Below are 12,176 nucleotides of genomic sequence, written 5' to 3'. Positions count from 1 at the left end.
ATCTGTCTCTGACACAGAGACATTAGAAGAGCTACTTCTATTATCCTTGCTCACGCAAGGTATCTCGTGACAGTTTAACGAGTCAAGTGCAGAACACAGATGATGATTTTACGATTACATGCACTGTTTTCCGGAACAGCAGTTAAGCGACCCATCGGGGAGAACGGAGACAACTCGTAAGACCTGCCGTCTGAAGTTCTGAGACGCGCCACGGACTATCTTTCACGCGAGCCTCGGCGACCCATCGAATGACGCAATAATGGCTCAGGCGAACGCGGCTACTGTTGGCACGGGCTTAGGGTGGGGGAATCGCGGTAGTAACGCAGCGATCCACATTCACCTAGCCGCCTTGTCCGCTGCACGTTGGTGAGTACCTCATAACCTCTCTTTCAACAGCTACTGCGCTTTCGTCTGTCACTGCGCTTTCGTCTGTCAGGGCTCGCTCGTTTCACGCCGGCGGTAGCTAAATGGCATGTTTTCATTAAAACAATTTTACAAACCGGTATAGTTGCGTCGTGGGTCGCCTGTCTTACGTGCTGTCGTTCCAAAGTAGGAAACGACAGTGGATGGATTCGGTCGGGGGAATGCATAATAAAAGAACCACGATAGCGTTGTAAGAGGGTATGGGTAAAATCTGTCCTCCGCACATTTTTTGCATGATAGATTATATGTAAAAGTGGCCGTTATCAGCATTTAGGGGAGAGGAGGAGGAGGAGAGGTCCCGGACACCATTAAGTCAAAACAAATTCCAACTGGCATTCGCTGCAAGGTAATTTTAAGAAATAAACTGCGTAGAAGTCGTAGAATCTTGGTAGAAGCTCTTTTTACTGCTTACCTGTGCATAAGAGAAGTACATGTGCGTATGTTTTCAAACATGTCTGCCTCAGAAGATAGAACGATTACACTGTACAGAACTCCACTGAAGTCTAAAAGAAATTCCAACTGACCTTTACTGCAATGTTATCCGGAATTTTCAAATGCAAACTACAAAGTAATCTTATAATTTTTGTAGAGGTACTTTTCATTCCTTATCAGTACAAAAAGGAAATGCCTATCTTATCAAACATGTCTGCCTCAGAACACAGCATGTTAAGGTGGGGCACTATCGGTTATAAATGAGAATATATGACACTTTTAATGAACAGTGTGGATATTAATGCTGTGTGCATAACTAAATCTTTGCGAATGTTGTTTCGCCTTATAGTATTTCTGTGAGTTGTGAGATACAGTGAAGTGGCAGAATAAAATGCAAATGGCGACGAACTTTTATAGCACTAGAAAAAATCGGATAATTAATACTGATAATTTTGAGATAACCTGTCAGATTTCGAAAAAAAACATCTGCATATTTGAATCGAATTAAACGCTTCTGTAATGCTAGCAGAAACTAAGAAATTTGGTAACACGAATTAATTAATTTTGCATGTGACGTTATATGATAGCAATTTGCTCATTTCATTGGAAAATTCAGTCTATCTCTATAACCTACACGGTAGTGGCGCTGTGATATCGATACACGAGGTAGATAGTGGACCCTCTCCCTAAAATTTTGTTTATGAGGCCTAGGTTAGACTAGTAGATAATAATTTGGTTGCGATTTGGCGAAGCCAAATAACGCGAAATTAACATTGTGATAATAGACATGGGCGTCCGCATATATCTTTCCGGGAAATTTGAATTTTTTTTATTCAAATGAGTCATTCATTTTCGAGACATGTCAGGCCATAACAACTAAATATTATAGGTGGCACTGAAAATTTAGATACTAGATACCTGATGGTTATACACTGAATATATGAATAAAAACTCTGTATTCTTAGATTCCTGGATAGGAGGGGGAGGGAGGGATGTTTGCAACTGCCTCGTCTTTCCCACCCACGCCCCGCCCGGCCCCGCCCCCTTCGATGCCTGTGGTCACAGATTTATCTGTAGTGGTGTCGTATGTCTATGTTCGCGCTATTTATGATGCACATAGCCATATTTAATGCAGTTTTGTTACAACTAAAATTGCAAGCTAAATTTATAAAATCTATTTTGTACAACGGACAAATCTCCGGCGAGTATTTTGGTGCAAACTGTGCATGAATTTCGCACACAAATGACGAAAAATGAGAATTAGCGCAATCCAAGCTGATGCTCGACGCGGTGGCTGATGGGAGCATTTCCACTTTGTAATGTAGCTTTTACCGGTATCGGTATTCGATAAATATCTATTGAAGCTACCAATAAGCAATACAGCTTAAAATCGACAGCTTTGAAACTCGATCGAAGTGAAATGTATTATGCTACATCAAACAGTTCATAAGCTAGATTATTTTCGTATGCGCCTTTCACATAATTCGTGAACTTTTCCTAATTGACTGAATTCATTCTTGGTTTTTATATGTTTTTCATGCTGCAATTCGTAAAGAGTTCTTATCCTTCTCGGCAAGACTGTACTTTAGAATTCATCGCCACAAAACAGAAAATAACGACGAATAAATTTATATCGAAATGTAACGTACACGAAAGAGGTTGGTGATTTAATAACCGCGAGAGCATTGCCTAGACGTATGTCGAACGTATTGTGGCAGCCGCTGATAAGTCTAGATCAGGAAGAGTAGCGTACTTCGTGTTTCGCGCAGCAATGTTGTCAGTGCTCACTGTGTGGTATGATGGGAACGAAAGGAGTGGTGTCGGCTGCTGGTTCTATCCATCAAGCGAGAGAGCAGACGAAGTTATTCGCAGCAAGAGACGAAGGAAAACGTCACACTTCTCGCATCAAAATATCACAACCTCGGATATCGTGACATATTCGTGACGAACAGTTATATATTTGTCACAACCAAGATTATAAATTTAAACACCGCTAACAGATCCGAACGTAACTGCTACTTCGCATTTTCACAACAACAAAAAAGTCAAATATTTGAGTCTACTGAGAAGAAAGAATGGTTTCAATTCCGCCTCTAGAAATTCAGTGCCTCTGCCCTCTTTTCTCGTTTCTAATGTGTTACACAGAAGTACCATTCTATTGTCTTCGCAGAACTGACCCACTGCACTGCCAACCTATAAGCGATAGAGAAATAACGCCGCGAGAGGCGCTGCCGCTGGACCTTTTGCTGTCCGAAAGGGGTGGAGTTTTGAAACACTTCGTATTTTGCTCCCATGCAGTTTATTTTACTCCCATGTAGTTTTAGTGCACGTGGTCTTCATTTTTGATTGTCTTCTTGCTGTCCAAAGTGATTTGCGTTCGTCCTAATCCAGACTTTTAACCGAGAGGTGTCCCACTAAGATTGTAGGAACCTTTTACCTACTCCCATATTACGTCGTAAATTGAGCAAGATGGGAAAATTAGAGCAATTTGAGCTCATTCGGAGGTTTACCGATGGTAGTTCTTCCCACGCAGCATTCGAATTAGTTTCGAAACATTTAAATATTATACATCTTGGTACTACTGCCTCACGTACGAGCAATTCTGTGCCGAATTGATGATCCAAGTTTTAGCACTCCATTGCTATCTGATGACGTTCAGAATCTGATGAGTTTCAGTAATATTCATTCCTCACTGCCGATGAGTAAACCAAATTTTGATTTTCCTCTCATGGCTGTGGAATTTTTTATTCTGCTATTCCAAATTCGGGGTTTTACATAGATTTGACTTTTCAGTTGGCTCATCGGAAATTTATTTAGGATGGGGTGAATGAGAAGGAAATAAATGTCAGTGATCGTTTCTACAGCAGCAGGAAACCATCTAAATAAGAGCTTAATCGTTCAATTTCCTGTAACAGGTTTTACGTAAACCACTCAATTGACAGCCTATTCCAGAAGCGACTGAGAAACACTCGCTAATTTCCAAATTTTCGAGTTTTCAGTAGTTAATGTTGTCATCTTCGATGGTTCGCACGGAGTATATTTCTGGAGTTATAGAAAGAGTCACAGATGTACATTTTATTTAATCATCGTACTACCCTTAAGACATTTAATGTGCTCTGGCTGATTATAGAATGTGTATCTTTGGTCATTTGCCAAATAGCATTAAAAGTCTGACAGAGATCCAACCAACATTTAAAAGCAAATTTAAAATAATTTCTGAATGACAACTCCTTCTCCTCAGTAGATGAATTCTTAGATATGAAGTGTAACTGAAAAAAAATTAATTAATTATTTTGTGTAAGGAAAACGTATGTTTAAGTGACACATTCCACATCACTACAAAATGTCGTATTCATCATCTATGAATCAAGGATTAAAGTATGTATGTATGTATCTCACACCTTCCTGTACTGATGTTAGACCCTAGATGTCCTAGTTACAGGTCCTTTGCATCATAGTATTTTATCCATGCTTTGCACTATTTTTTGTAAAAGTGAAATATAAGATCTAAACCAGGATCTTTGGGTATTGTAAATGTATCTAAACTGAAGAGCTTCATTAATTCTTCATTACTCATGTAACTCCATTTTTCAAGCACTGACAGTGACGTTGGGCTTGGGAAACTACAGAAAACCTAAATGAAAAGTAACACCCCTTACAGCATTAGTACAAGGCCATTTTGTTTAAAAGAAAACAACATGATTCAGTTTATCCCTATTGTACAATACTGCTTTACAAATAAGTTATTAAGTAATGTATAAATCTAGTGGACACTGTTCATTCATTTCTCAATATTGATCACTACACACACACACACACACACACACGCACACACATTACTTCATATTGTAATACAACATACTCTGTCAGCTGACATCTGGACATTGACAATGACATTTGATTTTCATTTTGTGTACCACAGTTTCCTGTTTGCTTACCTGAAAAAGTATCTCTTCTATATGAATGAAATGTTGAGATTATGAAGTCTGTAATGTAATATCCTTGCAGAACTTTGGAGTAAGATTAAAAAAAAAATAATGTTGCAAAAATGTGGTGTAAGATGACCGATATTTTATTATTATTATTTACATGTGTTCCATTTTTTACCAATTCCCTGCTATGTGATATCTAAGTAATACTTCACTGCATAGAATGTATTGCTCAACAAGTACTTTTAACTATACTGTTAATATTTGCAGGTGTTTTCCTCGGCAGCTAATAATGACTTCAATTATGTTTTATCATAAAAATAAGAAAACTTATGCATTTTCCAACTGAAGTTTATTCTCGAATGCCAGACATGTTTCGCCTATTCCTGATAGTCATCTTCAGCAGTCTATGACAGATTATTTCATTAGACATATTTTGATGTGAGATTTTGTAGTGATTCTTTTGTAGTTTGTTATTTATTTTTTATTATTATTATTTTTCTTTTTTGTGTGTTTTTACAGTAGACTGTGAACTTATTTGAATATTGGTCTTCTCTTGTTACTCCTTTGGTTATTAAAGGCATTCCATATGAAATACTCTTTTCTTTCCCTACAAACATATTTAAAAATAAAAAAATAATAACAGTAAAGAAATGCAAAAATAATAAAGAAAAGGTACACACACACACACACACAGAGAGAGAGAGAGAGAGAGAGAGAGAGAGAGAGAGAGAGAGAGAGAAAAGATCTCTCCCAGGATCTCTCAGTCAGTTCCCATGATGATCCCTCTGTCAGCTCTAAGACATGTGACTGAAGCAGTGCAAGAATGTGCAGTTTTCTACAGAAATAGCTAGATCCAAACAAACTATAAAAGAATCGCTACAAATCTCACATCAAAATATGTATAATAAAATAATTTGAAATGTGTTGTAGTTCACTGAAGATGCCTAACAAGAATAAGTGAAGATATCCGGCATTGAAGAATGAATTTCAGTTACAAAAGATAGAAGTGTTCTTGTCTTCATGATAAAACGTAATTGAAGTTACTTTGTGACTTAGTAGAAAATGCTGTTTCATGTTTAATGCTTATTGTTTCTTGGTAAGTGTAAGGCCAATCTAGGTCATTGCTGTCATCACTAAAGAAGAATTTTCCGCCATGACTAACAGTATTGGGAAAGTCATTTACATGTATCGGGAACAGTATTAGTCCCAATATGTACCATGAGGGTTTTATTTGTTTTCTATGGAAGAAGTGATCTTGGTTTCTCACTGCCTGTAACATTGCTTTCATCAGTGAAGACAACTTTTCCCCCAAAACTAACACTCTTTGGAAAGTGCTTATGTGTATCAGTAACAGTATTAGTCCCAATATGCTACAGGGACCGAGCGAGGTGGCACAGTGGTTAGCACACTGGACTCGCATTTGGGAGAATGACGGTTCAATCCCGCACCCGGCCATCCAGATTTAGGTTTTCCATGATTTCCCTAAATCACTCCAGGCAAATGCCGGGATGGTTCCTTTGAAAGGGCACGGCTGACTTCCTTCCCCGCCCTTCCCTAATCTGATGACCTCACTGTTTGGTCTCTTCCCGCAAACAACCCCCTCCCCCCAATATGCTACACTGAGTAACTCTCATTGATTAATTTGGTTATGATAATTGTTTCACTAAAAGTTTTAGCCTTGTCTGAGGATTGTGTTGTTTCTGCTCTGTGTAATCTGTGCGCTAGGTACGGTCAGAACTAGTCCTCAGCAGCCCCTATTATTTCTAATGATTTTAGCTTATTGAGTAGAATCTTGTGGTTGACAGTATCAACAAACCTTGGAAAAATAAAAGAATACGCTTATGGCAAAGTCATCCTTATCATCAAATATCAGTTTTATGGGTTCTACTGTGGCTGATTCTGTACTTCACCAGTTATTCAAGTAATTCATTAATTAACTGAACAAACACTGTTTTTCTGCTTGTTTCACCCATCACCATCTTGTGCAGTTTCCAGCCTCTGATCGGGTCTGTATGGAACATAGGCCTCTCCATCGTCTTCTGTCTTGCCACCATCTCTCCGTCTTCACCTTGGTCCAGTCTTCTCCGTTCTTCTGGATGAATTTATCTACTCCTTTGAGCCATCTGTCTCTGGGTCTTCCTCTTGGTCTCTTTCCTTCCAGTTTCATCTCGTGTATCCTTCTGGGTATCCTCTTCCATTCTCTTAATGTGTCCATACCATCTCAGCCTTGACTTCTCTATCTCCTCCTGTAATAGTTCCACCTTCATTAACCCTCTGATCCTCTCATTCCTTAACCTGTTTATCTCTGTCACTCCAATACTGTATCTCAAGAATTTCATCTCACTAGCTTGTACTTTGCTTTTCTCTCTTCCTTTCATAACCCTTGTTTCTGACGCATATGTCAGGATTGGGACATAGTATGACCAGTATATAACCGTTTTACTGATTTGGGGTACATCCTTGCTCCATATCAGGCTTCAGACCCTCTTCCAAAATGCTTCTGCTTTTCTCCCCCGCTCGTTTATTTCTGTGTCGTTTTTTCCATTTTCCTGTATCAAGCCTTCCTAGGTACTTGAAACACTCCACTCTCCTAAATCGTTCCCCACCAATTGTTATTCCAGTTGTTCCTCTCTCCTTCTTTGTTGTTTACTTATACTAAATTTCATCCCATATTCTTGCACTGTTTAATCCCATACGTCCAACTTTTCTTGTACTTCCTCCTCCTCATTCCATCAGATCATCTGCAAACACCATAGTGCTTTCATCTTCCTTTCACCAATTACTTGTGCTACTGTAATCATTATATCATCCATCACTACAATGAAGAATAATGGTGAAAGTTCACTTCTCTGCCTCATGCCATTTTTTCTGTTCAACCCAAGCTGATCTCTCTCCTCGCATTTTCACACAGCTCACACTTCCATGGTACATTTTCCTTATCCTCCAAATAATCTGTTTTGCTACTCCTCTGTTCTCCAGGGCTTTCCACACTTTGCATCTATGTACACTATCATACGTTTTTTCAATGTCCAGGAAGACCATTAGCAGATCTATTCCATATTCATAGTGCTGTTCCAGCAGTTGCCTTACAGCAAAAGTTAGATCCACCGTGGTCCTTCCTGTTCTGAAACCATGTTGCTCTTCTCTCATTCTTCCTTCTAATTTTGCCCGAATTTGTGGTTCCAAAATTTTCTCAAAAATATTTGCACAGTGGCTCACCAATGTTATCCCCCGATAGTATTTTTGCTCTTTTCTATTTCCCTTCTCAAAGATTGGGACAATTATTCCCTTCTTCCAGTCTTCTGGGATCATCTTCTGTCTCCACATAATTTTCATTACTCGATATACCCATTGTATCCCCATTTCTCCTGGTGCCCTCACCATCTCTACACTCATCCAGACCTGATAACTTCCCTCCCTTCATCTTGCCCAATGCCTCTTCCACTTCTTCCCATGTAAGGTCTTTTTCTATTTGCTGTTCCTCCCCTTTTTTCTCCTCAGCTTGTTCCTCCTCATCCAGGTCTCCATTCGGGTTCAGGAGTTCTTGAAAATACTCATTCCACATCTTCTTGAGTACCTCCTTATTCTCTACATCTTGTCCACTTTTGTTCACCATTCAAGCATAATCTGTCATACCATTCTTCGTCTTAATCATCCCATATAACACCTTTTTTGAACCTTCACTATCCTCCTCCATCATTCTGGTCCACTGTTCCATCCACTTTCTTCTTTATTATTAATTTTATTGCACAGCAGAGGTTTTGGGTTATAAACCCATTTACAAGTACATTACTGATTCCCAAAGATGATAATGCACAGATAAACGTGATGGCAAGGCAAAGATAATCATCTCAACTTCTTAAGGTATCGATCCATAGCTTAGTGTACAATTATGTCAATGACCATTTGTTAACAAATTACAACCTACATTATTACACATTCACCAATTATACTACAGTGACTGGACTAAAGTTATGCATCACCAAGACATTTTTAACTACGACAGGTTGGGGCCCAAAGTTTTGCTTCTGTCCTGGGGTTGTGACCTCATCTAAAAGAGGTGAATAACTGAATTGGGTTTGCTCATTTAATAATAGGTGTGGGGATATACACATCTGTTTTTTAATTTCTAAAATTTCTAATTGTTTGAGTTTGGCCCCCTTTTCCTATGTGTATAGAATTTGTACATCTGTAGTGTATTTGTGGTTATTGTTCAGGCAATGTTCTGCAAAGGCTGAATCAGGGTTCCTCAGTCTCCAGCTTCTGTGGTGTTCTTTAAGCCTGGTACTGGTTGACCCCCCCCCCCCCCCCCCCCCCAGCTGTCCAATGTAGCAAGACTGATACTCACAGGATGTGATTTTATAAACCCCACTTTTCGTGATAACTGGTTGTCTGTCTTTTTCATTGAACAAGAAACTGCCTATAGTCTGAGGGACACAAAGAAACCCTTTGCCTTCAAGATGTTAGTTATGCTATTTGATGGTTTCCCTATTAAAGGTAATCTGCACCATTTTTTTTCCTGTTGTTTTTCTGTTTTGGGCAGTAGGGACCTGACTTGCTTCTTCCTCTTTTTACCTAATATTTTATCAATGGTGTTGGGATCAAATTCATTATTTATGGCTATTGTTTTTATTGTGTTAAGTTCACAGTCAAAGTCTTCTTGGGACATAGGGATACAAACAAGACGGTGGGTCATGTGATGGAATGCTGCATGTTTGTAGGTTATGGGATGTTGAGAGGAAGCCAGGATGAAAGTGATAGTGAAGGTATCTTCTTGGTAAATTTTAAATGTATGGTTATTGTCTTCTATCTTTAAGCTAATGTCCAGGAAATTTATGTTGCCCCTCCCCCCAAATCCACACTGACCTTTATGTTAGTGTGCCACTGGTTCATATTTATGGAGTTGCCTATTGTAACCTTTCCACATACAAAAAATATCATCTACATATCTGTACCAATACATAACATGTTTTTCGGGTGGTTCACTCTTCAGAAAACCAGTCTCCCACTTGTCCATGAACATTTCTGCTAGTAAGGGGCATAAAGGTGAGGTCATTGCCAGACCATCTGATTGCTGATAGTAGCTCCCTTGAAAGGAGACATAATTTTGATTCAAACAACATTACAATGCACTAACAATGCTCAGCTGCTCTTCTGGATTTATGTTGTGTGAATACAATGATTGTGACACAATATCTATATAGTCTTTCACTGGAATACCTGTGTACAAGCTATGCACATAAAAAGAGACTAATTTTGCATTTGTTGGAACCTTAACATCGGTTAACTTGTTAACTAAATCTAAACTGTTCTTAATGCTGTATTTCTCTTTCAAGTTCAGCTGCTTCTTCAAGATGCTATTGATTCTTCTGGTGATGTGTATTAGAGCATGTGTTGCAGATACCACAGCATGGAGTGGCACTTCTGGATTGTGTAGCTTTGGTAAACCATACAGCTGAGATGCCCTAGGGTTCATTTGCAACATCCTCCTACAGGCATATTCAGAAAAAGATATTGGAGCATGTGTTTACTACCTGCCTAGCCTAATAATTGTAACTAGCTGTCAGGTCTCTCTGTAGTTTTTGTAGCTGCACTGATTAAAATAATTCATTAATCTGTCAAATGGGCTGGTAGTTTTCTGTGCCATTTGTATTACTTTTCTTTAACAGACTCTTGCTTGTTTTAAATAATCTGGAATGTTCTCTTATGTTAATGTCTCATTTATTGTGTTTTTTAAGAGAGGTTTTTATACTCTGAATGTATCCTTTTGGCACACAGATTAGTGAAATGATAATTAAATGGACACCCTAGCTGCAAACAGGCGCTGATGTACTTCATTGGGGACATGTTGAAAATGTGTGTCCCGACCGGGACTCGAACCCGGGATCTCCTGCTTACATGGCAGACGCTCTATCCGTCTGAGCCATCGCGGGCACAGAGGATAGTGCGTCTGCGGGGACTTATCCCTTGCACGCTCCCCGTGAGATCCACATGCCCAACATGTCCACACCACTACATTGGTAGTGCGCCTAATAGATGTTTGCCCATCATACTTATTACTCGTGGCAGATTAATCTACCAAGTCCCGTACGAGTTCGGGCATAGCGTGTGCGTTCGCACAAGAAGGTCAATGGCCGGGAAGCCATATTTTAACTATATATGACGGTAGTATCTGTTCCCGAAAGAACAGTTACCGTGGATGACCATGAAGCTTTGCTAGAAATGAAATGATAATTAAATGGACACCCTAGCTGCAAACAGGCGTTGATGTACATCATTGGGGACATGTTGAAAATGTGTGCCCCGACCGGGACTCGAACCCAGGATCTCCTGCTTACATGGCAGACGCTCTATCCATCTGAGCCACCGCGGGCACAGACGATAGTGCGTCTGCAGGGACTTATCCCTTGCACGCTCCCCGTGAGATCCACATTCCCTGTTTGCAGCTAGGGTGTCCATTTAATTATCATTTCATTTCTAGCAAAGCTGCATGGTCATCCACGGTAACTGTTCTTTCGGGAACAGATACTACCATCATATATAGTTAAAATATGGCTTCCCAGCCATTGACCTTCTTGTGCGAACGCACATGCTATGCCTGAACTCGTACGGGACTTGGTAGATTAATCTGCCATGAGTAATGAGTATGATGGGCAAACATCTATTAGGCGCACTACGAATGTAATGGTGTGGACATGTTGGGCATGTGGATCTCACGGGGAGCGTGCAAGGGATAAGTCCCTGCAGACGCACTATACTCTGTGCCCGCGGTGGCTCAGATGGATAGAGCGTCTGCCATGTAAGCAGGAGATCCCGGGTTCGAGTCCCGGTCGGGGCACACATTTTCAACATGTCCCCAATGAAGTACATCAACACCTGTTTGCAGCTAGGGTGTCCATTTAATTATCATTTCATTTCTAGCTAAGCTGCATGGTCATCCACGGTAAATGTTCTTTCGGGAACAGATACTACCGTCATATATACAAAGATTAGTACTTCACCTAAGCCTGCTAGCTTTACTTTTTTAGGTTTTATACTGTTCTATTAACCTCATCCTCCTTGGGTGGCAATAATTAACATTGTAGCTGTAGCATAATCATTCCAGATGTCATATTCATTCTGGGAATTTTTGTAGTAAATCCCTGCAGTATTTGAATAATGCTCATTCAGAAAGTTTTTTTGTTAGTACGGATCATTTATTACATGTTCTTCTCCTTCATCTGTATGGTTTTATCATTTTGTTTGTCTCTTCCTGTTTCGTATTTAATGACTTCCCAGACTGCTTTTATTCTCTGTATTGTATATTATTTTTGTCATAATGATGTTTTTACTGCATTCAGCTCCTTCCTATAAATGTTTTTGTACCCATGGTAGAAATATAAGAATTGT

At 39.5% G+C, this 12,176-nt stretch overlaps 1 long non-coding RNA gene and 1 other non-coding gene across 2 annotated transcripts in view; both read left to right on the top strand.

Moving 5' to 3' along the window:
• The first annotated feature begins 302 nt into the window (after nt 1-302).
• LOC126203695 (uncharacterized) overlaps nt 303-12,176 on the top strand; it is a 148,733-nt gene continuing 136,859 nt past the window's right edge. Inside the window, exon 1 of the long non-coding RNA XR_007540350.1 lies at nt 303-366. This is a non-coding gene — a long non-coding RNA (uncharacterized LOC126203695). The remainder of the gene's footprint in view (nt 367-12,176) is intronic.
• On the top strand, nt 11,551-11,625 carry Trnat-ugu (transfer RNA threonine (anticodon UGU)). The gene has a single exon. It is a non-coding gene; the product is annotated as a tRNA-Thr (tRNA).

The sequence above is a fragment of the Schistocerca nitens genome, chromosome 9 (assembly GCF_023898315.1).
Source record: "Schistocerca nitens isolate TAMUIC-IGC-003100 chromosome 9, iqSchNite1.1, whole genome shotgun sequence".
NCBI classification, from domain to species: domain Eukaryota; kingdom Metazoa; phylum Arthropoda; class Insecta; order Orthoptera; family Acrididae; genus Schistocerca; species Schistocerca nitens.
Note: the sequence above shows the minus strand (reverse complement) of the source record. Positions and strands in the feature narration are given on the sequence as shown.